The 25,561-nt window shown below is 37.2% G+C and overlaps 1 protein-coding gene across 5 annotated transcripts in view; it reads left to right on the top strand.

The window, feature by feature from the left end:
• Positions 1 to 25,561, top strand: part of ARMC8 (armadillo repeat containing 8) — a 110,759-nt gene that overhangs the window by 1,105 nt on the left and 84,093 nt on the right. The gene's annotated exons all lie outside the window — the stretch shown is intronic.

Raw genomic sequence — 25,561 nt, 5'->3', positions numbered from 1 at the left:
AGGCTCTGCCGGGCGCTTCACCGAACCTTCCTCTCAGTGATGCCGCTTCTCCGGGGCCGCGCGCTCTCCCCTGTGAGGCGCCGGGCTGGCCACTGGCCCGGGGAGGAGCGTCCACCCAGCCCCCCGCGGCTGTGGCAGGAAGAGGTGCAGGCTCCTTGGCCGCTCAGCCTCAGAGCCTCCAGGCCAGGTCTCTGTGGCTTCTGTCGCGGGCCAACACGGGGCCACACGTTAGAGCCGTTTGCTCCTTGGCAACGGTCATTTCTTATCGGCTGCAACGTCTCCTAGTATTAAGCCCCTTTTTTCAGCTCTGTTCTGGACGTCGTAGCTCAGAGTCTAAAGGAACCTGTGCCAGGCATTCCTTTTTCTTTTAAGAGGAGTCAAACGTTGGTGGGGGGGAAAAGATCAAATTTTCCTATTTTTGAAAGAAGGGAACGTACTGACATACCAGGAAACGATAACTAGTTAGTTAGTTAATTTGTTTTTCAGCTGAAATCCAAGTTATGACTTTCACCTTTCACTGTGTTGCTCTTGAGAGAACCAGGACCAGGGGTGAAAGTTACTGGGAGATAACTTCGAGGGTTTTGCAACAAATTAGAGCTGTCCAACTCTGAGAAAGGTCAGTTTACCAGAGTGGTCCATTTGCTGTTTGTTGGAAACCGGCAGGCAGAGACTGGTTGACCATCTTTTTGACTTGTGGAAGCCAGTCGGATATTGAGAGGGTAGTTGGATTAGACACGACTTGTCAGGTTGAGTCTGTGACCCCAGTTGGTTTCTTTGCGCTTGCCTGACTTCTCCCACAAACACACACACCTATCTGGGAGCACTGAGGACATTTTCTGAGTAAAGTTTCGAGCATTGTAATGTATTGCAACCTTGATCATTTAATTTTAGGGGCCTGTCAACAAATTTTTCCCCTAAGCCATGTTAGTTCTTTTTCTTATTTTTAAACTGCAGCTGGGGAAGTACTGTTCACTTAAGTATTGGATCAGATTAGCTCATTACTCCACCCCACCCCTGACTGTAATACCCAGGAATATTTTGTGGGAGAGGCCAATATTGGACTTACCTCATTATGCTTTTTTTAAAGAGTATGCATCTCAACTGTTCTCAATTCCTTTTAATTACCTTGTTTATTCTTTGTTTCATCTGAAGCTTCTTTACTTTTTGTATATTGTCAACTTGTATAGACATACAATTGAAAATTTTCATTTGTTTCATCCTCTCAGTAAATAATATTTCCCATTCAATGTTATTGAAAGACTTCCTAAAGAGTATCTCCTCCTTATAGAGGGAATTTGCTTTACTCACAATCTTGTTGGGGGGTTATTTATTTATTTATTTGTATCATTAATATACAGTCACATGAGCAACATTGTTGTTATGATATTTCCCCCATTCTCAAGTCCCCACCACATAGGCTGCTTAATTTTTTAAAAGATGTTCACAGTCCCAAAGTCTGGTCTCCATCTTGGAGCCTTAACAAATCAGAGCTTTGACTAAATGGTTTAAACTGTTTAAACTCAGTGATTATACTAATTTCAAGTGAAGCCTGTACCTTTCAAAGCACTACCTAGAGCATCGCTTTTTGAAATACAAAGTACAGGTGGAACAGGAAATATTAATCAGAAATTATCTAGAAAGTAATCGATTCCTTTACTAGGCTATTATTGTGCACCAATTATGTACACCACCTTGTAATGTGTACTTAGGGTATGCAAGGTTGAGATCAGATATGCCCTCAGGGAGCTCACACTCTTTAGCTTGATAAACATAATTCAAGTAAGCGGCAAGTCAAATGGTTTCAAAGGAATTCCATTCAAGGCCCTTTATACCTTTTTTACCTCCGAGAGATCTAATTAACTCATACAATTCTAACTGATCAACTCACATATCTATGTTGCCAGCCTTGACTTTTTTTCCATCTTGTGTCACATCTTCTTTCATGTAGATGTTGCCCATCACTTCCAACAAAGCACATTCCTTCTCCTAAGAGAAGAACTTAGTCCTGACTTCTAGTAATGGTACTATCTTTCCCTGATCACTGTTAAACCTCTTGAATTATCTTTGACTCTTCCCTGTTTCATGTCACTGTATCTAATCAGTCCTTAAGTCTTCATTCTTAGTGTTGCTCACATCTGTCTGTTCTGTGGCCACCCCGCTCATTCAGGACCTTATCATTTTGTGCCTGCATTACTACAGTGTCCTCACAATCATTTTTATTGCCTTTAGTGTCTTACCCTCTCAGTTCAAGTCATTCCCCACATTAATTTTCCTGTAGAACATGTACCTGCTGCTTGCCTTTCAATTCGTTAGTGTATTCCTGTTGCCAAAATGTTGACGTTCATATTCAGCTCTGCATATAAGATACTTTTCCTCTCTCATGAAACTTCTGCTCCATATGAGCTGGCTTTCTCAAGCTGAAGTGATCTTGGTTTCTCCCATATCCCAGTAGCCCTTATTGTCTGCCTGCTGGTTTGTACATAAGAGTTATAGCTTTGAATGGATTTATTCATATAATATATTTTGAACTTCTGTCATTTGCCAGGCATGGCATTGGGTTTAGGAATACAGTGGTGAACTGCACAGACCTTTCATTTATGAATGAAAAATATAGGGTACTATATGATCATTTAATATGGGAACCAGATCTAATATGGAGGGCAATTAAGAGAGCTAGAGAGGGATACCCTGAAGAAGTGACAAAGAACTGAGAGTTCAAGGCTAAGTAAGAATTAACTAGTAAAACAGAAGAGCATTCCAGGCAAAGGTAACTGCCTTCACAGAGGCCCTGTGGCCTTTAATAATTATTCTGTTTTATCTTCTTGGAGTGTAAATTAATTCAGAGAACTTTTGTTCTTCTTAATCCCACTACTGTTTATAGCACAATGTCTTGCATATATGAGATGCTCATTAAATGTTTGAATTATCTATTTTGGAGAGTTGGAAAAACTCTTCAGCTTTCTAGGGTGTACCATGAAGACCCGTATCCCTCTTTGGTTTGCCTTTGGCATTAGAGCAGCATCCTTTTCAACACATTTATCAATTCTTCCATGTTTCCTAAACTTCTGGATGATTTTACATTGACTGCATTTTTGAAAATTTTTTATTTGAAATAATTTTAGATTCATGGGAAGTTGCAAAGATAATAGATCCCTGTGTACACTTTACCCAGTTTCTCCCTTTGGTTACATTTTATATAACTATATAGGACAATATCGAATCAGGAAATTAATTATTGGTGTAACTATGTGTGTAATTCTGTTATCATTTTATCACATGTATGTATGTGGTACCACCACCACCACAGTCAAGGCTATCAAAAGTAGCCTATCACCACAAAGATCTCCCTACTGCTACCTCTTTGTAGTCACACCTACTTACTCCCCCTCCCTTACTGTCTTTAACCCCTGGATACCATTAATCTCCATCCATGTAATTTTGTCATTTACTATAATGTTAGATAAATGGAGTCAAACAGTATAAGACCTTTTGAGATTGGCTTTTGTCAGTCAACATAATGCCCTTGAGATCCATCCTAATTGTTGTGTGTATCAATAGTTTGTTCTGTTTTACTGCTAAGTAGTATTGCATGGTATGTATATGCTAGAGTTTGTTTAACCATTCCCCTTGTAGACATTTTGGTTGTTTCTGGTATTTGGCTATTGTAACCTACTAGGAATGATCATATACAGGTTTTTGTGTGGGCAAACTTTAGTGTTGTTGAGATAAATACCCTGGGGTGCAGGTGCTAGGTTGTATGATTAAGGTATGTTTAGTTCTAAATAAACTGACAAACTTTCCCAGAGTGGCTGTACCATTTTACATTACCACCAGTAATATATGAGAGAACCACTTTCTCTGCACCCTCATCAGCATTTGGTATTGTCATTATTTTTTTATTTTAGCTGTTTTAATAGATGTGTAGTGATGGCCCAACACCATCTTCATTTGCATTTTGTAATGATTAATGTCAGAAATATTTTCATTACTTATTTGCCATCCATATTTTAGTGAAATATTAATGAAATATTTCAGTGAAATATTTCTTTGTGTCCTTCTGCCCACTTTCTAACTGGACTGTTTGTTTTTTGACTGTTGAGTTTTGAAAGCTCTTTATATATTCTAGATATGAGTCCTTTGTCAGATAGGTGCTTTGCTCCCAGTCTGTAGCTTTTCATCCTCTTAACCATAGGGTGAAAAAATGAACTCTTATCTCAGCCTCAGCCTTACACAGAAATTAATTCAAAATGGATCATTGATTTAATTGTAAAATATAAAGTAAAACTTCTGTGAAATAAAATCAAATCTGCTGAATCTCAGTGAAGAAATCTTAGAGAACACCAAAAACATGACCTATTTTTGAAAAAAATTGAAAATTGGGCTTAATCAAAATGAAAATTTATGCTTTGTAAAAGACCCTGTTAAGAGAATGATTGCATTTTTTTTTTTGGTCACTTGGTAATGATTTGAGAGAGGCAAGGTAATAAACTGCCTTTGAATCACACTGTAGGCTGGTCTGGACAGCTAAGGCATTTATTAATTTTAATTGCCTTCTTTACAGTCTTTTCCCAGTCCCTTTATGCTTTTTTGACAAGCAGCTGTTAGAACTGTCTAGGGTATTCCCACTCTGGATACTCCTGAATTTTGTTCTGTTCTTGATGATTATCAGCATTTGTTGGCCTTAAGCTGCATATTGATTTGCTCTCTTACATGGACAACTGACAGTAGTTAGAAAAAAATTAAGCCCACCTACCCTCCAAGGATGTATTTGTCCTCTTTGGTTTTTAGTAATAAATGGAAAGTAAAATCTGGTTAGCACATCTTAAAGTTTGCCATTAGTTCACTCTACAAAGGACCAATAAGGACGGTATGTCAGGAAGTGGCTCTAAAATAAAGTAATCTGTATGAACTTCTTTATCTTCACTGGCAATGTGTAGAGAATGGGAGAGATGCTCATTGTATGCTCCCTGATATTTTTCGGTCTCTTTTAGGAAAGATTGCTGCATGAATTAAGACAACGAGTACTCAAGAAGTCTTTTAAGCTCTACTGAGAAGTAGAAACACCTTCCTGTAGGGTCTTCCAATTTCATTTGGAGATCTAGCCTTCCTGTCTCCTCCCATTCTCAATAAGAATTTCAAAATAGTGCCAGGGGCCAGGAATTTCAGTGATTTTTTACTTTATTTTTGATTTCTGATTTGGAAATTGTTTTGCAGTACCATCTGTCACATTGGCTTCTGGGTAAAGATAGGGAGTTATTAACAAAGCAAAATTCATATTATCTTCTGGAAATTGGAGAACAGCTATCTTCTCTGAGCAGTGGTGCTTTGACCCCTTTAGACAGGAATGAAGGGGATTTCAAATAAGAGTTGTTTTGCAGAAACAGCCCCCACTTGTCAGTTTGATAAAGGAAAACTATTTTGACTTCATTACATAAAATCAGAAGAATAAAGACTTACCTACATTCTCTTATATATTCCTAGTACAGTTATTTGAGGAGGGGGAATGATGAGAAAGTGTTACACTTTCTATTAAAAATGAAAAGTCGTGGTGCAGTGGGAAGAGTTCCTAACCTGTAGAATCATTAAATATTTGGAGGGCTTTACCACCTGAAAATGATTATAGAATATATTATTTTTTTGCTTCAGGAATGTTTTAAGAATTTATTAGGCTTTCAAAAAGTTGTAAGTGGTAACTGCTAGGATGACGGGAATGAGGAAAAGAAAAGAGTCGTGATCATGAGCAAGCATGATTGACAGCATTCTTTATTTATTTTATTTTATCAATAATTGTGTATCATTGATATACAATCTTACAAAGGTTTCATATGAGCAACATTGTGGCTACTACATTCACCCACATTATCAAGCCCCCCACGCACACCCCATTGCAGTCACTGGATTTTTATCTTTACAACTAAGAGGTTGTGAAGCCTGTACTGAGGTGGTGAGGATTAGGAGAGGAACATGGTAGGGAAGTAAGAAAGAAAATGAGTTTCATTTTGGGCATTTTGAGTTTGAAATGTTTTCTGGACATCAGTTTAGAGGTGTCTAATAGGCAGTTGTCCAATATTCTCAAGGGTTTTCCACACCACCAAACAATTCTCCAATTCTCTGTGGACCCCAGCTTGGCATCTTATAATTTAACTCGATTCTGACACTATCTACCTGGAGACAGTGTTAGATCCCACAGGTGAAGGGCTCAATCCTGCAAGATTGCCCACTTCCGACACCAGTGGCAAGTCCAGTTTGCTCTCCTGTGCCTCTGACCAGCCAGAGGTTACCAGAGGTTTGATCATTTGTTAGAATGGCTTTACAAAGCTCAGGAAAACATTTACTTATGTTTATCAGTTTATTTTAAAGGATATGTAAAGGATACAGAAGAACAGTCATATGAAGAGATACACCAGGGAAGATGCAGAATGCTTCTGAATACAGGAACAACTATCCCTGAGGGACTGGGGTGTACCATCCTCCTGGCACAGGGATGCATTCACCAACCTAGAAGCTCATCAAATTTTATTCAAGAGTTTTTATAGAGCTTCATTCTCCAGCCCCCAGCTCTTCCCCTTTCCAGAGGTTGTGGGGGTGGGGTAAGGCGGGGCCTGAAAGTTCCAGTCTTCTAATCAATTGGTCTTCCTGGGAACCAGTCTCGTTCTGAGGCTATCTAGGAGCCCCTGCCTACTCACTTAACAGCACAAGTGTGATCAAAAGGAACTCCTTAGGAATAACCAGGAAATTCCAAGAGTTTTAGGAGCCCTGCCAGGAACTATGATAAACACCAAATATATTTATTACACCACAGATATAAAAGTCTAGTGCTTAAATCTGGAGTGATCATTATTTGGGAGTTACCAGCATCTTGATCAGTGGTCTTAACTTTTTAAGGATAAGAATCTCAACACACTTTTTCCCAAAAAAACATGTATCTGCCAAAAGAATCACATGATTTCAAGGGGTTCGTGGAGTCCCTGAAACCCACAAATTAATCTTGGAGTTAACAGTTCCTATTTTTTACTTATCCCAAAGTCAGTCACAGAAACATATGTAGCAAAATTTAAAAATCATATAAATTGCCAGTATAAATGGCAAAAATTGTAACAATAAGGTTTAAAACTCATGTAAGGTATCATGTGGGTGACTTGGCTCTGAAGAACCATAATCTTTTGCCCAGAGTATGTCAGTGATCTTCTACAAGATGTATCTACAGAAAGGGCTTTGTGTGACAGATGGTGTAGCAGGCCTGGGGGACAAAGATAGGTTAGCTGGAGATCCATGCTAGGACAACATAAGGCGCTTGTTAGTTTGGGCACAGGCAAAGTGGAGTACTTGGAGGGTGCAAGTGGCCTGTGATACTGGCATGATTGTCACAGGCCACAATGTGGGTGACAAGTCAGACAGATTCTGAGAGGTAATAAAAGGAAAGCTAATACACAAATTGCTCAAAGTGGTGGGTTGAGTCTGAGTGAAGCACCATGGATAGCTCCAAGGCATGGGTGTCTACTGCCTCAGAATCTGAAGCAAATAGGTCTTCTTTTATCAGGAGGCAGCTAGCCTGTCTGGACAATACCACTTCTAGGTGTACCATGAAAGATGGTACCCGGATCTATAAGTCATTACATGATTTCAGTCTTGAATAATAATTTAAACTATTCTTATGGCCCAGGACAGTACTACACATATCTGAGTAGCCTCACTATGTTATGTTAGGATTGAGAAGTGGGCATTTGAATGCATCCTGGGGATTTCCTGGGCTATCTTGGGAGGCATCTAAATGAACCATAGCCAACCCAGGGAATATCTCAAAATTTGTAAAACTCCTTCCTGCATTTGTCACTCCTATGTTCCAGAGATGGTTCTTGCTCCCTTAGACTTATAGATGATACTGTTTTGCACCAGAAATCTTTACTTTATTCATTTAGTCTGTCCAGAGGGATCTCTTCTTGGTCCTCGGTCTTCAGACATTACTGTCTACACTGAAGAGTAAGTGATTAGAATTCAATAGTGAGAAGAAAATAAAGTCCATCTAGACCCAAAACGCTGTTTGCTTTGTACGATATTTTAAAAAGATGAACATTATAGTACTTGATTAGAAGGAAACATGAATGCTAAGTCCAGTTCTTGTGACCACCATAGCACATTTATAGCAGTTGGTATTAAGGGTTATAATAATATTTTAGTATATTAAAAACTCACTATTGGACATGTAAAGGCTATTCTTCATATCCCTTTTAATCTAACTGTGCTTTGGTTTTTCTAGTATGAAAAAGAAAAAACAAAAAAATTCCCTCTTTGTTTGAATGTAAAATTATGAAATCTGCCTGAAAGAAACCTGCAGATAATCTTTAGTTCATCCTTGTCATTTTTTAATTGGGGAAAACAGAACTGGAGAGGCTGATTGCCCACTGTCATATGCTATTACATAAAGTGTCAGAGTCAGATTTATGAACACCTAATTTTCAAAAATGTGTGCGCAGCTTTACATTTTAGAATTTTGTTTCAAACTTTATGAATACTTATTTATTTACTATTTGTTTTAAAATATAAAATATAATTTTCGGTCTTATTTATTAAGGGGTCAGGACTACCTCTTATCTGAGTAGATTAAGTTAAAAATTATGTATTTAAGTATTTTCATGAAACTGTGAAATTAATGCAGATTACATTCTGGGACTTTCAGTTATCGTAAGTATGTTATCTACACTGATGGAAGCCAACCTGAAGTGCCATTTTATAAACTTTCCAAAGTTGCCTAGAGGCTGCAGAAAAGCAGGGCTTAGGTTAACCCAGGAAGGGAGGATGCTATGAGTCTCCAGAAATACGAAGAATGAATCCCATGATTTAAAAAAAACAAATTTAAGGGTAAAGATAGTTGCAAAAATACTATGTGATAGATCTGAAAGAATTGAATGAGAATCTGTTTGAGGCTCAATGGGACCAGTTTACCAGAATACAGAAAGTAAAGAAAACAGCAACAAAAACTCCACCAAAATCCTAGGTTTTAAATAGTACTTGGACATTTTCTTCTAATTTTTCTTATGAGGCAGAAGGGTTAATAACTATCTACAAGGAAGGTCAGTCATTGTTTATATTATCCTTTTTTATATTGTTCCAGGGGGAGGCAAGTTTTTTTCCTCTTAAAATTAGGAAATAATTGTCTAGCAGTTAGTTTGTTTAATAGTGAAATGAACTCTGGCAGAGAAATACGATGTATCACCAGAGCTATTCATGCAACAGTAAGGCTGTGTTTAGGATTTTGTGACTTAAGCTATCTTACCAGTACACAGCCAGAACAAAAGGGGGAGACATATGATTTGAAACTAAGGCAAAGTTTAGTAAAATACTGATTTCACAGTGTTGGTTTCTGATATTCTGGATGGTGGCAACCCTAATCTCTTTAGGGACAAATACAAACATACCAAGTGTCCCTGGCTTTAAAATATAAATAACTGAGTTTGTGGCTAATCCAAACAGTACACTTGTTTGGCATTTCAGAAAATTGTCAAAGTGACAAAAGGAAGCATTTTTTTTTTTTTTTTTTTTTTACTGAGAATTTTGGCGGTATCAGATAATCAAATTTTGATTTTAAATTGTTTGGGGATTGGGGAAGGGGAGCTCTCAGTTGACTGGAGCTGTTTCATTTAGTGGTTCCCAACTCTTATCAGACTCCATACCCTCTTTTTTTTTTATTAAGGTATTATTGATATACACTCTTATGAAGGTTTCACATGAAAAAACAATGTGGTTACTACATTCACCCATATTATCAAGTCCCCGCCCATACCCCATTGCAGTCACTGCCCATCAGTGTAGCAAGATGCCACAGATTCAGTATTTGCCTTCTCTGAGCTACACTATCTTCCCCATGACCCCACACACACCCTGTGCACCAATCCTGATACCCCTCAATCCCCTTCTGCCTTCCTCCCTAACTGCCCTCCCTCCCCTTTGGTAACCGCTAGTCCCTTCTTGGAGTCTGTGAGTATGCTGCTGTTTGTTCCTTCAGTTTTGCTTCATTGTTATACTCCGCAAATGTCTACACCCTCTTCTTAAAATGTATTTTGTGGTGCCTCCTTGGCTCTCCTGAAGTGAAATTAATAGATAACTATGCTTAACGTGGAATTTTTATTTTAAGAGTTGGTGTAATGCCTTAGCTGTATTAAGGGAGAAAGAATAGGAAACAAATTCATATCACTTAGATGAGGGATATATCAGGTACTACTGTATTAGAAATTAATAAAGTAGTGATATATTTGCAAATATTTGTAGTTTGGCTTTGAATGTGGCTGCTGCACTGCAGACTGATGTATGTATTATGTGATGGTTACTTAAATACAATAAGTGGTACGGTTTTTGATGTGACTTTTTAAAACTGAATTACTTTTGGTATAGTTTCTAATGAGACAAACTACAGCCTTTTCTTTATTCATATGGGAATTGCAGTCTTGAAAAATTAATTGTATAGTAAAGTGATACAAAATATATTTTGTTTTTATGTGTAAAATGGAGTTAGAATCTAGGTTCAGATTTTTTTTTTTCCTACATGACTGCACACTGGAAAGTCTTTGGGATATGGGCCTAATGTCCCAGGCCTTGAAGAACACCTAGGCCTCCTTAATCCTTGCCCATTAGATATCAGTATCACCTATTGTCATCTTGACAGCCAAAAGCAATGACTTACAGAGGATCTTAGAGAGCAGTGTTCTCCCTGTTCAGAACTGCTGAGGGCATGGGGCTTTCTGAGTGGTTTGTGTGTCTTGTTGAACCGCCCTCTTTCTTTCCTCCACTTCTCCCTCCCCCAGCTTATAAGGACAGTGAAAAGTGCTATTAAACATTTTCTCCTGTATCATGTATAGCCCTCTAATATTCTGTATCATTTGTTATGCTTATTGCTTTCTATAGGAGTTTGGGGGATGGGGCAGGGTTTTTTTAATTCATTGCCTGGGACTGTACCTGCATAGCTCTGTAAATATTTGTTGACTGAATTAAACACTACAAGTTGAGCTTTGTTTTTTATTTTCAAGTGCATTTTATATCATAATAATACTAAATTGCCTTTCTAAACACACCACATTGCTTCAGGACTCTCTTTTGCACATGTTGCATGTTGTGCACTCCACCTAAAGTCCTTGTCTTTTTTTCCCTCCCTTTTTCACCAAGCAAAATACTAGTCTTTCAGATTAATCATCCTTACTGCTTGCACATCACCTCCCATTCCATCCCTAACTTCAGTACTTCAGTTAATTGTATCTTCAACTTTCTTTTTATCTTGTTTCCATTTTTATGGTTACACTTATCTTGTATTACAGGTTACACTTGTAACTTACTTGCTTACATTTCTGTTCCCTTTCTGTGCTGTAAACGCCTTGAGGGCAAGGGACTTTATCTTATCTCTCTATAACCAGCATCTGGCATAATACCTGGTAAATTAAAAATATTCTCATGTTGAATTTCAGCCTGAAATAGGTTTTAAACTGAATCCTAATGTCCGATATTTTTTCCTTTGTGTTTCTTTTGTCTCTCTCCAAAACCAAGATTTTCTCTGACATTAATGAATGATGAACATTATGAACAATTCTATCTTGAAGTTCTAGTAGTTTGTGGAACCATTGATATATTAATTTGATTGGCAATCATTAGTTTAAACATTCATCTCTTGAGAGTCAGAATTCCCCATTGAGAATTATAATATTTTAATTTCTAAAGAGCACCTGAATTAAATGAAAAAATTGATATGAAAAAGTCTTATAAACTATAACATAGTAAACAAGTGTCAGGTATTTTTAAAATATTTGTTATCTGTCTGCCTTTTCTTTGTGGGTTGCTTATAGGAGAGAGAACACCATAAATTGATTATTCCTGGAACTTGATATTCTTAACTGTGATTTTATATTCTGAGTCCATGGTGATATCTACAGTTACAATGGAAGATAGTGATAAAAACTGCGCAAATTGTAATTTTATATATTTTTGGTGGTTTTTAAAAATCTCAAATAATGGAAGTTTAGATTTTTTAATTCAGCATGCAAATGCTTATTTCTTTTTAAGTACTTAGCTTGCTCAACTGAAAGAAAGCTGCTATCAGGTGAGGAAAGGTATCTTTGAATAACTCGGCTTTTTAACCATGAATATGAATCTGAATAAGCAAGAGGAGCCTTGGTCCAGACACTGAGCTGTGTGCTAAATCACACTTTATAACTGAAGAAATAATCTGAAATTTTTATTTTTGCTCTAAGTCACAAAGCTAGTAGTGGTGGAACTAGGACTCAAATCCATCTTCAAATGCCAAGTCATTTGTTCTTTCTATGATAATAATATTAAATTACATTTCTAAACACAACCTCATTGCTTCAGGACTCTCTTTTGCACATGTGCCCTCCACCTAAAGTCCTTATCTTTTTTTCCCTCCTTTTTCACCAGGCAAAATACTAGTCTTTCAGATTAATCATCCTTACTGCTTACACATCACCTCCCATTCCATCCCTAACCTCAGTACTTCAGTTAATTGTATCTTCAACTTTCTTTTTATCTTCTGTCTACTTTTAAGGTTACACTTACAATGCCTGACTGTGTTAGAAATTAAGAACATTGTGTTTAATGAAATATACAAAGAACAAGACTTTAATGAAATAAAATGGTTGATATTTTCCTAACACTTGAACTGTTGCTCTTCATTGTCTAATAAACTCATTTCACTTTAAGTTTCAAAACTTATTTGAATACTTGTCCTAATTTTTTAGTTAAATCCCATTTACGGCAAGTCTAGGACTTAGTGATTGGACATTCAGACCCCTTCCTGAATAATTTTTTTCAAAAAGCAGTTTTATTTATTTATTTTTCATATTTGAGGTATAATTGACATACAATATTATATTAGTTTCAGGTATACAACATTGTGATCTAACAATTCTGTGTATTGCAGATGATCACAAGTCGAGTTACCACCTGTCACCTTACAAAGTTAATACAATGGTATTGACTGTATTCCTCTTGCTGTATAATACCTGTACATTATATTACATCCCCATGACTTACTTATTTTTTTTTTTTTTTTTTTTTTAATAATTATTTTTTATTGAAGGGTAGTTGACACACAGTATTACATTACATGAGTTTCAAGTGTACAACACAGTGGTAGAACATTTATATACATAATTCTAGGTTCCAGCTATCACCCTACCAGGCTGTTACAATATCTTGACTATATTCCTTATGCTCTACATTACATCCCGGTTACTAATTTATTTTACCATTGGAAGTCTGTCCTTTTTTTTTTTTTTTTTTTTTTTTTTTTGTGAGGGCATCTCTCATATTTATTGATCAAATGGTTGTTAACGACAATAAAATTCTGTATAGGGGAGTCAATTCTCAATGCACAATCATTATTCCACCCCAAGCCTAATTTTTGTCAGTCTCCAATCTTCTGAGGCATAACAAACAAGTTCTTACATGTAGAACAAATTCTTACATAATGAATAAGTTACATAGTGAACAGTACAAGGGCAGTCATCACAGAAACTTTCGGTTTTGCTCATGCATTATGAACTATAAACAGTCAGTTCAAATATGAATACTCATTTGGTTTTTATACTTGATTTATATGTGGATACCACATTTCTCTCTTTATTATTATTATTTTTAATAAAATGCTGAAGTGGTAGGTAGATACAAGATAAAGGTAGAAAACATAGTTTAGTGTTGTAAGAGAGCACATGTAGATGATCAGGTGTATGCCTGTAGACTATGTGTTAATCCAAGCTAGACCAGGGCAATAAAACATCCACGTATGCAGAAGATTTCTCTCAGAGCGGGGGGGTGAGGTTCTAAGCCTCACCTCTGTTGATCCCCAATTTCTCACCCTGCGACTGTGCCTGTCTTAGGTTGTTCCTCCCTTGAGGAATCTTACCCGTCTCTGGCTGACTTACTTATTTTTAACTGGAAGTTTTTGCCTGTTAATTCCCTTCACCCATTTTGCCCCCACCCACCATCCTCCTTTCCTCTGGCAACCATCAGTCTGATCTCTGTGAGTCTGGGTTTGGTTTGATTTTCTTTGTTTTGTTTTTTAGATTCCACATGTAAGTGAAATCATGTAGTATTTGTCTTCTTCTGTCTGACTTATTTCATTTATCGTGATGTCCTCGAGGTCCATCCATGTTGTGGCAAATGGCGAAATTTCATTTTTAATGGCTAAATAGTATTCCATTGTATTTATATCTTCTATCCTCTCATCCATCAGTGTACACTTAAGTTTCCATATTTTGTTGTAAATAAAGCTGCAGTGAACACTGGGGTGCATATATCTTTTTGAATTAATGTTTTCCTTTTCTTCAGGTGGATACCCAATACTGGAATTGCTGGGTCATATAGTAGGTCTATTTTTAGTTTTTTAAGGAACCTTCACACAGGATTTTCCATAATGACTGCACCAATTTACATTCCCCTAACAAGGTTTCCCATTTCTCCACATCCTTGCCAACACTCGTTATTTCTTTTTTCTTTGATACTAACCATTCTGACAAGTGTAAGGTGAAATCTCATTGTGGTTTTGCTTTGTATTTCCCTGATGATTAATGATGTGCATCTTTTTTTTTGCTATTATTAATGTACAATTATATGACCAATATTATGGTTTCTAGACTCTCCCTATTATCAAGTCCCCACCACATACCCCATTATGGTCGCTGTCTATCAGCATAGTAAGACGCTTCAGAATCACTACTTGTCTTCTCTGTTATACTGCCTTCCCCGTATTCCCCCTCCCCACCACATTATGTATGCTAATCGTAATACCCCTTTATCCCCCTTATCCCTCCCTTCCCACACATCTTCCCCAGTCCCTTTCCCTTTGGTAACTGTTAGTCCATTCTTGGGTTCTGTGAGTCTGCTGCTGTTTTTTCCTTCAGTTTTTGCTTTGTTCTTATACTCCACAGATGAGTGAAATCATTTGGTACTTGTCTTTCTCCGCCTGGCTTATTTCACTGAGCATAAAACCCTCTAGCTCCATACCATGCAAATGGTAGGATTAGTTTTCTTCTTATGGCTGAATAAAATTCCATTGTGTATATGTACCACATCTTTATCCATTCATCTACTGATGGACACTGAGGTTGTTTCCATTTCTTGGCTATTGTAAATAGTGCTGCAATAAACATAGGGGTACATATGTCTTTTTTCAAACTGGGCTGCTGCATTCTTAGGGTAAATTCCTAGGAGTGGAATTCCTGGGTCAAATGGTATTTCTATTTTTAGTTTTTTGAGGAACCTCCATACTGCTTTCCACAATGGCTGAACTATTTTACATTCCCACCAGCAGTGTAGGAAGGTTCCCCTTTCTCCACATCCTCGCCAACATTTGTTGTTGTTTGTGTTTTGGATGGCGGCCATCCTAACTGGTGTGAGGTGATATCTCATTGTGGTTTTAATTTGCATTTCTTTGATGATTAGCGATGTGGAGCATCTTTTCACGTGCCTGTTGGCCATCTGAATTTCTTCTTTGGAGAAGTGTCTGTTCAGATCCTCTGCTCATTTTTTAATTGGATTATTTGCTTTTTGTTTGTTGAGGTGCGTGAGCTCTTTGTATGTCAACCCCTTATCGGATATGTCATTTATGAATATATTCTCCCATACTGTAGGGTGTCTTTTTGTTCTACTGATGGTGTCCTTTGCTGTACAGAAGCTTTTTAGTTTGATATAGTTCCACTTGTTCATTTTTGCTTTTGTTTCCCTTGCCTGGGGAGATATGCTCATGAAGAAGTTGCTCATATTTATGTCCAAGAGATTTTTGCCCGTGTTTTTTTCTAAGAATTTTATGGTTTCATGACTTACATTCAGGTCTTTGATCCATTTCGAGTTTACTTTTTTGTATGTGGTTAGACAATAATCCAGTTTCATTCTCTTACATGTAGCTGTCCAGTTTAATGATGTGCATCTTTTTATGTGCTTGTTGGCCATCTGTATGTCTTCTTTGGAAAAATGTCTATCCAGATCCTCTGCCCATTTTATCTGGATTGTTTGGGGGTTTTGTTTCTTTCATTTTTGAGTTGTTTGAGATTTTAAAATATATTTTAGATGTTAACCTTTTATTGGATATATCATTTGCAGATGTCTTCTCCCATTCAGTAGGTTGCCTTTTCATTTTGCAGTTGGTTTCCTCTACTGTGCAGATTTTTTTGTTTGATGTAGTACCATTTCTTTAGCTTTGCTTTTGTTTCTCTTTGGAGTCAGATTTAAAAAGAAAAAACAAAGCTAAGACTGATGTCAAGGAGTTTACCACCTATGTTTTCTTCTAGGAGTTTTATGGCTTCAGGGTATACATTCAAGTCTTTAACCCATTCTAGTTGATATTTGTATATGGTAAAGGATAGTGGTCCAGTATCATTTTTGCTTGTAGCTGTCCAGTTTTCCCAACACCATTTATTTGAGACTGTCCTTTCCTCATTGTATATTCTTGTCCCTTTTGTTGTAAATTAATTGGCCATATATGTGTGTGTTCATTTCTGAGCTTTCTATTCTGTTCCATTGATCTCTTTGTCTGTTTTTATGCCAATACCAGACTATTTTGATTACTGTGGCTTTGTAGTATAGTTTGAAATTAGGGAGTATGATGCCTCCAGCTTTGTTCCTTCTCAAGATTGTTTTGGCTACTTGGGGTCTTGTGTGGTTCCATACAAGTTTTAGAATCATTTGTAGTTTTGTGAAAAATGTCATCATATTTTGATAGGGATTGCATTGAATGTGTAAATTGCTTTGGGTATTATGGACATTTTAACAATATTAATTCTTCCAGTCTATGAGCATGGAATATTTTTTTCATTTGTTTGTGTTTTCTTTTTCTTTCATCAATGTCTTAGAGTTTTCAGTGTACAAGGCCTGAACCTCCTTGGTTAAATTTATTTCTAGGTATTCTTTCTGATGCAATTGTAAATAGAATTGTTTTCTTGAGTTCTCTTTCTGGTAGCTCATTAGTGTGTAGATATGCAACAGGTTTTTGTATATTAACTTTGTATACTGCAACTTTACTGAATTCATTTCTAACAATTTTTTTGGTGGAGTCTAGGATTTTCTAAGTATACCTGTCATGTTATTTAAAAATAGTGACAGTTTTGCATCTTCCTTTTCAATTTCTATGCCTTTATTTGTTTTTCTTGCCTAATTGCTGTGGCTAGGACTTGAATAAAAATGGGGAGAATGGGCATCCTTGTCTTCTTTATGATATTACAGGAAAAGCTTTCAACTTTCTGTTGAATATGATGTTAATTGTGGGCTTGTCATATATGGCCTTTATTATATTGGGGTTTGCTTCCTCTGTACCCACTTTGTTGAAAGTTTTTATCATAAATGGATGTTGATTTTGTCAGTTGCTTTTTCTGCATCTATTGAGATCATCATATGATTTTTATCCTTTTGTTAATGTGGACGTATCCCTTATATGCTAATGTTGAACCATCCTTGCATCACTGGAATAAATCCCACTTGATCATGATGTATGATCTTTTAAATTTATTTTTACATTTGATTTGCTAATATTTTGATGAGGACTTTTTCATCTGTGTTCATCAGGGCTATTGGCCTGTAATTTTCTTTTTTTTGTGTGGTGTCCTTGTCTGGTTTTGGCATCAGGATAATACTGGCCTCATAAAATGAGTTTGGAGGCTTCCCTCCTCTTCAGTTTTTCTGAAGAGTTTAGGAAGGATAGATATTAAATCTTCTTCAAATGTTTGGCAGAATTCACCAGTGAAGCTGTCTTATCCTGGACTTTTGTTTGTTGGGAGATTTTTGATTACTTGGTCAATCTCCTTAGTAATAAATGTTTTATTCATATTTTCTGTTTCTTCATGATTCAGTCTTGGAAGCTTATTAATTCTGAGGTATTTATCCATTTCTTCTAGGTTGTCCGATTTGTTGGTGTGTAACTGTTCATAGTAGTCTCTTATGCTTTTGTATTTCTATGGTATCAGTTATAACTGTTCTTTCATTTCTGATTTTATTTGAGCACCCTTCTCCCCATTTTTTTCTTGGTGAGTAAATGTTTTTCAATTTTGTTTATCTTTTCAGAGAACCAGCTCTTATTTTCATTGATCTTTCCTAATGTTGTTTTAGTCTCTATTTCATTTTTTTATTTCCACTCTGAACTTTGTTGTTTCCTTCCTTTTACTAATGTTGAGCTTTGTTTGTTCTTTTACTAGTTCCTTTATGTGTAAACTAAAATGGTTTATTTGAGATATCTCTTTGTTTCTTGAAGTAGGCCTGTATTGCTATGAACTTCCCTGATAGAATTGCTTTTGCCTTGTCCCATAGATTTGGGTATGCCGTATTTCAGTTTTCATCTGTGTCTAGTTATCTTTGGATTTATCTTTGATTTTTTTTCAGTAATCCAGTAGTTGTCCAGTAAACATGTTGTTTAATCTCTATATATTTGAAGTTTTTCCAGTTTTCTTTTTGTAGTTGATTTCTAGTTTCATACCATTGTGGTCAGAAAAGACCCTTGATATGATTTCAATCTTGTTGAATTTATTAAGACCTGTTATAGCTAACATAATCTGTCCTGAAGACTGTTCCACATTCACTTGGAAAGAATGCATATTCTCCTCCTTTGCAATGGAGTGTTCTGTATTTATCTATTAAGTCCATCTGGTCTGATGTGTCATTTAAGGTTGGTGTTTCCGTATTTTATGTCTGGATGATCTATTGATTGATGTAAATGGGGTGTTAAAAATCCTCTAGTATTGCTGTATTGCTGTCAGTTTCTCCCTTTAAATTTGTTAATGTTTGATTTATATATTTTGGTGCCCCTATTTTGGGTGCATATATATTTATAAATGTTACATCTTCTTGCTGGGTTGATCCCCCTGCCTCTGCTTTATCATTATGTAGTGCTCTTTGTCTTTTCTTATGGTCCTTATTTTCAAGTCTTATTTTCTGATATGAGTATAGTTACACCAGCTTTCCTTTCATTTCCATTTGCATGGAATATTTTTTCTCTCTTTACTTTCATTCTGTGTGTGCCTATTTCTGAAGTGAGTCTCTTGTTGGCAGTATATAGATGTGTCCTGTTTTTTTAATCCATTTAGCCAGCCTGTTTTTTGATTGGAGGATTTAATCCATTTACATTCAGAGTAATTATTAATAGATTTTTACTTATTACCATTTTTTAAAATGTTTCTGGCTCTTTTTATAGCTCTTCCCTGTTCTTTTCTTTCTTTCTCTTCCATTGTGGTTTGATGACTTTAGTGTTACACTTAGATTCCTTTCTCATTTTCTTTTATGTTGATTTTGGTTTTTGCTTTGTAGTTACTGTGAGGTTCATATATCTCAACCTATGTATATAATGGTCTATTTTAAGATGGTAGCAACTTAAATTGGAACACATTCCAATATTCTAAATTTTACTACCCCAACTGCATTTTATGTTTTTGATGTCACTTTTTTCATCTTTTTATTTTATGTATCTCTCTCTTAACTAATTATTGTAGTTTTAATTTTACTACTTTTATTTTTTAAAACCTTCTAAGTTGTTTCATAAATGATTAATCCACTATATCTCCTATATATTTACCTTTTTCAGTGAGATTTTTACTTTTTTTTTTTTCCAATAGTTCCATTTCTTTTCAGCTTAAAGAACTCCCTTTAATATTTCTTTAAGAATGGTTTAGTAATGGTGAAGTCCTTTAGCTTTTGCTTGTCTGGAAAACTCTCTCCTTCAAATCAGAATGATAACTTTGCTGGGTAGAATATTCCTGATTAAGGGTTTTTTCTTCCAGCCCTTTGAATTTGACATGCCACTCCCTTTGGCTTTTAAAGTTTCTGCTGAGAAATCTGATAGCCTAATGGAGTTTCCTTTTTATGTAATAATTTTTTCTCTTGCTGCTTTTAACATTCTATCTTTAATTTTTTACATTTTAATTATAATGTGTCTTGGTGCTGCTCTCTTTGGATTCATTTTATTTGGAACTCTCTGGGATTCCTGGATCTGGATGTCTTTTTCCTTACCAGGTTAGGGAAGTTTCTAGACATTATTCTTCAAATAAGTTTTCTGCATCATTCTTTCTTCTTCTTCTGGGGCTCCTATAATGTGAATGCCATTCTCCTTGTTGTCCGAGTGTCCCTTAAGTTATCGCCACTTTTTTAAATTCTTTTTTTTCTTTTTGCTATTCTCCCTGGGTGAGTTCTATTGCTTTATCTTCTAGCTCGCTTATGTACTTCTACTTCATCCAGAAGGCTATTAAACCCCTGTAGTGTATTTTTTCAGTTCAGTTATTGTATTTTTCAGCTCTGTAACTTCTGTTTGGTACTTTCTTAAGTTTTTTATCTTTTGTTAAAGTTCTCACTTTGTTCATCCATTCTTCTCCTGAGTTCAGTAACCATTAACTATGACCATTTCTTTGAATTCTTTATCAGGTAGATTAGTTATGTCTATATTATTAAGGTCTTTTACTGAGGCATTGTCTTGTTTTTGTCTTTCATATATGTTCCCTGTTTACTCCTTTTGTTTGACTCTGTTTCTTTGTATGTATTAGGTGAAACAGCTGTGATTCATTCTTGAAGGAGTGGCCTTGTGTAGGTGATGGGTCTTCCCATTCAACCTTGCCACAGCTCTTGATTATCTCTTGAACTTTTGTGATGGTCTAAACCACCTGATTTATTTTTGATATGCCACTACTATTACTGAGGGTATGTCAAAACCTATCAGCGATCCAAAGGGAGGAATCATTTAGCACCTAGTTTCAGGCTGATTGGAAGCCAGACCCTCAGACAGCAGCTTTTTAACTCACTTCTCACCAGTAGTAAGGCAAAGGAGGTATGCAAGGATGGTGTCTCTTTGGGTGCGCTACCTTAGGCTCAGATGTGTGGTAAATCTGAAGACTGTCTCTCAGACTGAAGCTCTAGTGTAAATAGGCCTTTTTCACAGGAAGACTAGGATTGTTCAGTCTGCTATCATGCATGCCCTGGAGGTGGTGGCCTGTCAAAAACTGTCCTGTGATTGTTACAGTCCTGTGGAGCTCTGGAAACACCAGATCTCTTTTCCACTAGGGCCAAGTGATCAATTGATATCCCCTGTGAGTATTTTGTGTGCCAGCTGGCTTTAGCAGGGCAGTTGGAAAGTACAGTGGGTGGCACACGCTCATAGGCTTTAGAAAGACAGTGGGAAAATGTCCTGTCTGCAGATACCTGTGGACGTCAGCAGTGCAGTGAGAAAGTGCATTATCTGTGCACATACTCCAGCTTTAGGCAGGGAGTAGGAAGGAGAATCCCATGACCACTTGTGCTTGCCAGCCCCCAGACAAGGGATTGCAGACACCTGCACTCACAGACTTTACCTAGGGAGTAGAAGAATTGCATAACCATTTGCTTGCCTGCCCCAGCCAGGAAGTGGTGGAGCACTCCAACTGCCCACATTCTCAGGCCTCAGCATGGCTCCTCCTGACATCCTGACTGCAGCCTCACAAGAAACTTTGGGGCAGAGGCACCAGCTAAGCCATACCTGAATTCCTAACCTATAGAAACTGAGTCAGTAAACATTGTTTTCTGAAGCTCAGGGGAAGTTAAGTGGATATTTCAAATCCATATAATACAGCAGCGAAATTGTGACTACTTTTCTGAGGTTTCCTTTTCAGGGAAAGAGCAGTAGACACTAGTTGCTATTCATCCCTCTCTACTCTTATGAAGACAATCCAAAATCTTGTAAAATTTGCATAAGAAATGTATTAGGATATTAGAGGGCTATGTCCCCCTTTCTTCCCATGCAGCCATGCATTCATTCATGTGTTCATTTATTTATAACAGTTACTATTTCAAAAATAAATAAATCATTAAAAAGAAAAACAAAATAAAAAGACATTGTTTTAAGTGGCTAATTTTGGGGGTAATCCATTGCATAAAAATACAATACCTAACTAACAAACCTTCATATTTATCATCCAAACCAGGATAATCTGTTTCCAAGCTCACTCACATGGTTATTGGCAGGATTTGGGCTCTTGGACTGAGGGACTCAGTTCCTTGCTGACTCTTGGCCAGTGGCCTCCCTCAGTTCCATGCCATGTGGGCCTCTTCATAGGGGAATTCACAGCATGGCCTCTGGCATTTGACAGTGACAGAGACTTAGAGAAAGAACTCCAAACTGACATTCCATTGCCTCCACTGCATTCTGTTTGCTAGAATCAAGTAACTACACCCAGTCTTCACTCAGGGGGAGACATTGCACTGGGCTTTACTAGGAGGTAGGGATCACTGGGGGCATTTTAGAGGCTGCCTATCACAGATGGTCACCCTAATAAAAGGGAAATTGCTTCCACATAATACTTCCATAATGAAATGCAATTCATTACCTGTTTCTGTTTTTGTTTTCCTGAAAGAAGAAATTTGCTTCAAGCTTCTCTTTTTTTAATAGTCAGTACCCATTTGTACACACAGATTCAGCTCTTCTTAGAATCAACTCTGTGGTAATCCCAAATGCGGTATCTACAAGCTTTCTGTTGAAGGGATTGAGTGTACATTTTCACACAACATAATTTTGAGGAGGGTGCTATTAAACATAAAATATAACAGGTTTTTAATAAATGCATTTGCAGTGGCTTAATTGCAGCTTTGAATGTATAAAACGAATTATTTTTAGAACCAGGTTTTGAGGGCTGGTTGGATCATTTGTTTGAAGCCCTGTGTCAAAAGCCGAAGTCATGGTCTGACCCCAGTTTTGCTCTCTTCCTTGGGCACAGACTGTATGCTGACCTAGCTGCTCGGCACATTCACTCTATCAGTTGGGAGGATGGAGGAACCACTATGTATATAGCTACTGGAAGCTACAGAAAGGAATTTTAAAGGATATTGGTATTTTTGAAGTGACAGTGAAACCACATCATGAAGGAGCAGATCATCAGAAAACCTCCTAACCTTCTTGCCTCCATGGGCAGCAGAGAAGATGGAACCTCAGTTCTTCTCATATTTCTGGAGAAAATAAGAAATGCCCAGATCAGATTGTCCCTCCCCATCATCCTCACTATGTTAGCAAGAAAGAAAAAGGGCCCCAAATTGTCTCCATCCCTACCTCCCTCAGTATCACAGGCTCTTTCCTCCTCTTGCCCTTGAAGTTGTCAGGATTAAGCTTTTTATCTCTGTTAATATTAACTACTGCAAGAAGCTTGGGACTCCAGGGTCATTCCTCATGCCCATGTATTTCTGTCACTTCACTTTTCTATCCATATCCCTTGCCTTTTTCCTGCTGCTTTGACTGGATTTACCTTATCCTCAGCCTCTTCTCTGAATGTGTGCTGCTTTCTGTTTAGACTGCAAGTGGGCTTTTCACCTGATGACGCTTTTGCCCTTGGGGTTGCTCTTGGGGTTTCTCAGCTGCTGCTCCTTTTCCCTCCCATTTCCCTCATTTCCTCAGCCTGTTTCACCTACTACAGGTGGAGATGGAGACTTGCTCCTCATTGCTCTTTTCAGACCCCTCTCTTTCCCTTTCTCCTAAACACTCTGGTTCCAAACTTCACACTCTCCCTTGTTGTACTCAGCTTATAGAGCCCCTGATTGATTTCCCTCATTTCTTCGAAGATTTTAGGTCCTAGCTCTTGGTCACTTTTTCTAGCACTACTTCTGTGATAATTTATGGAAACTTCATTATCTATGTAGACAGTTTTTCTAAAACTCCAGACTTCCCCAATGATAATATCCTCTGTCCTACCTTGAGATACTTGTTCCCAAGGCCATTTCCTAGACCATGACCCTACCAATAACTAAAATCTCTCCCTAATCTCTATTTCAGATGTCCTGGCCACTACCTTCTGTCAACCCAAACTGCTCCTTTTACCATTGCCAACAATCCTTCAATCCTTCCATTTCCTACAGTCTGTTAATCCTACCACTTTTCAGTGGCCTTCAATAGGTCCATCATTATAACCACAAATTGTGTATACCTCAACTCAGCTGACCCCTTCCTCGAGCTTTGCCATTTTTATCTGTTAAAATTCCAACTCTGGTTAAATCCAACTCTCTTGTTCATGCCTATTTCAGTACATTTTACTGTAGCTGGAGAAAAACACAGCTGTACTGATTGGTCTCACTTTAAATTCATAATCATGAACCTCAAAAGGGTTAGTGCTGCCTGGCAGTCCTGCTGCATTTCCCTGGCCCATTCAGTCAGTGTCTCATTCCTTCTCCTCTTTCTTCAAACCACCCAACTCCCCATGTATTCCTGCCATTTTTACTCTCAAAAAATAGAAATAATCAGAGAAAATGTGCACAGGCCATCACCAACATATCCACCTAATTAATTGCCTCCTGGTATTGTGCTTCCTGTGCCCTACTTGGTCAGTAACTCAATTCCCCCTCAGTTATTCATGAACATTGTTCCAGAAGTTCTCCCATGCCCCAATGCAGCATGTTTTCTTCTCTATTAAAAAAAGTTTTCATCAATGAATAAGCATGCTTTAATTTATTCCATCTTTAAAAAAAAAACCTCTCCTGACTCGACTTTTCCCTCTAGCTATTACTATATTTTTTTCACTCCCCTGTACAGTGAAACTCTTTGAAAGAAATGAAACTCCTTTATTTACTTTCTCTAATTCCTCTTTTCCCATTCTCTCTTAAAACCTTTCCAACTGGGCTTTGGCTCCACTACTTTGCCCATACTGCTATCAGTATCAGTGATGACCTCCATGTTCCTAAATCTAGGGGTCAGGTATTCCTCATCATCTTATGCTACACTTCATTAGTATTTGGCGTATTTGATTATTCCTTCCTTCAAACATTGTCTCATTTAGCTACTTGGATTTCTTCCCATCTTCATTAGCTGCTTGTTCAGTCACTCCAGAGTTCAATCTTCAGACCTTATTTTAGCCACAGTCACTCCCTTGGTGAACTCATTCCATTTATATGCTGACAACTCCCTGATTTGTATCTCCAGCCCACAATCCTCTCCTAAACTCTAGACTTATATGTCCAACTGCCTACTTGACATTCTAACTTGAATGGGTAATAAAATCTTCAAACCTGCATTTCACACAATTTTCTTCATCTCATTAACCAGCAACCCAATCTCTCTAGATATTCAGGCAAAACTTTGAGTGTGATCCTTGACTTCTTTCTTTTTCCATATCCCACATCGATTTTGACAGCATAACTAATTTCATGGTCATTTCAACTTCAACATATCTGGAGTCTGAGTGAATCTTACTACCTGCAAAACTCTTGTCCTAGTTCAGGCTACCATCATCTTGCTGAAATAATAATCAGCATTCCTGATTACTGAAGTAGCCTCATACCTAGTATCCCCACTTTCGTCCTCTACCCCCTTTACATATTTGTTCCTAAAATTGAACCAGACTGATGGATCCTTTAAAAACAAGCCAGTTCATGTCTCTCTTTTCCTAAACTCCCTAAATGGCTTCCCAATTTACACCATAAAAATCAGAATCCTTACAATGACCATCAGAGTTCTGTACCAGCACCAGTAGAAAAATAATGTAAGCCCCATTTGTAATTTTAAATTTTCTAGCAACAATGCTGTTAAAGTAAAAAGAAAATAGGTGAAATTGATTTTAGTATATCTAAACCAATATATCAAAAT

Source organism: Manis pentadactyla, chromosome 1, assembly GCF_030020395.1.
Source record: "Manis pentadactyla isolate mManPen7 chromosome 1, mManPen7.hap1, whole genome shotgun sequence".
NCBI classification, from domain to species: domain Eukaryota; kingdom Metazoa; phylum Chordata; class Mammalia; order Pholidota; family Manidae; genus Manis; species Manis pentadactyla.
This window is presented reverse-complemented; position numbering and strand designations above follow the sequence as displayed.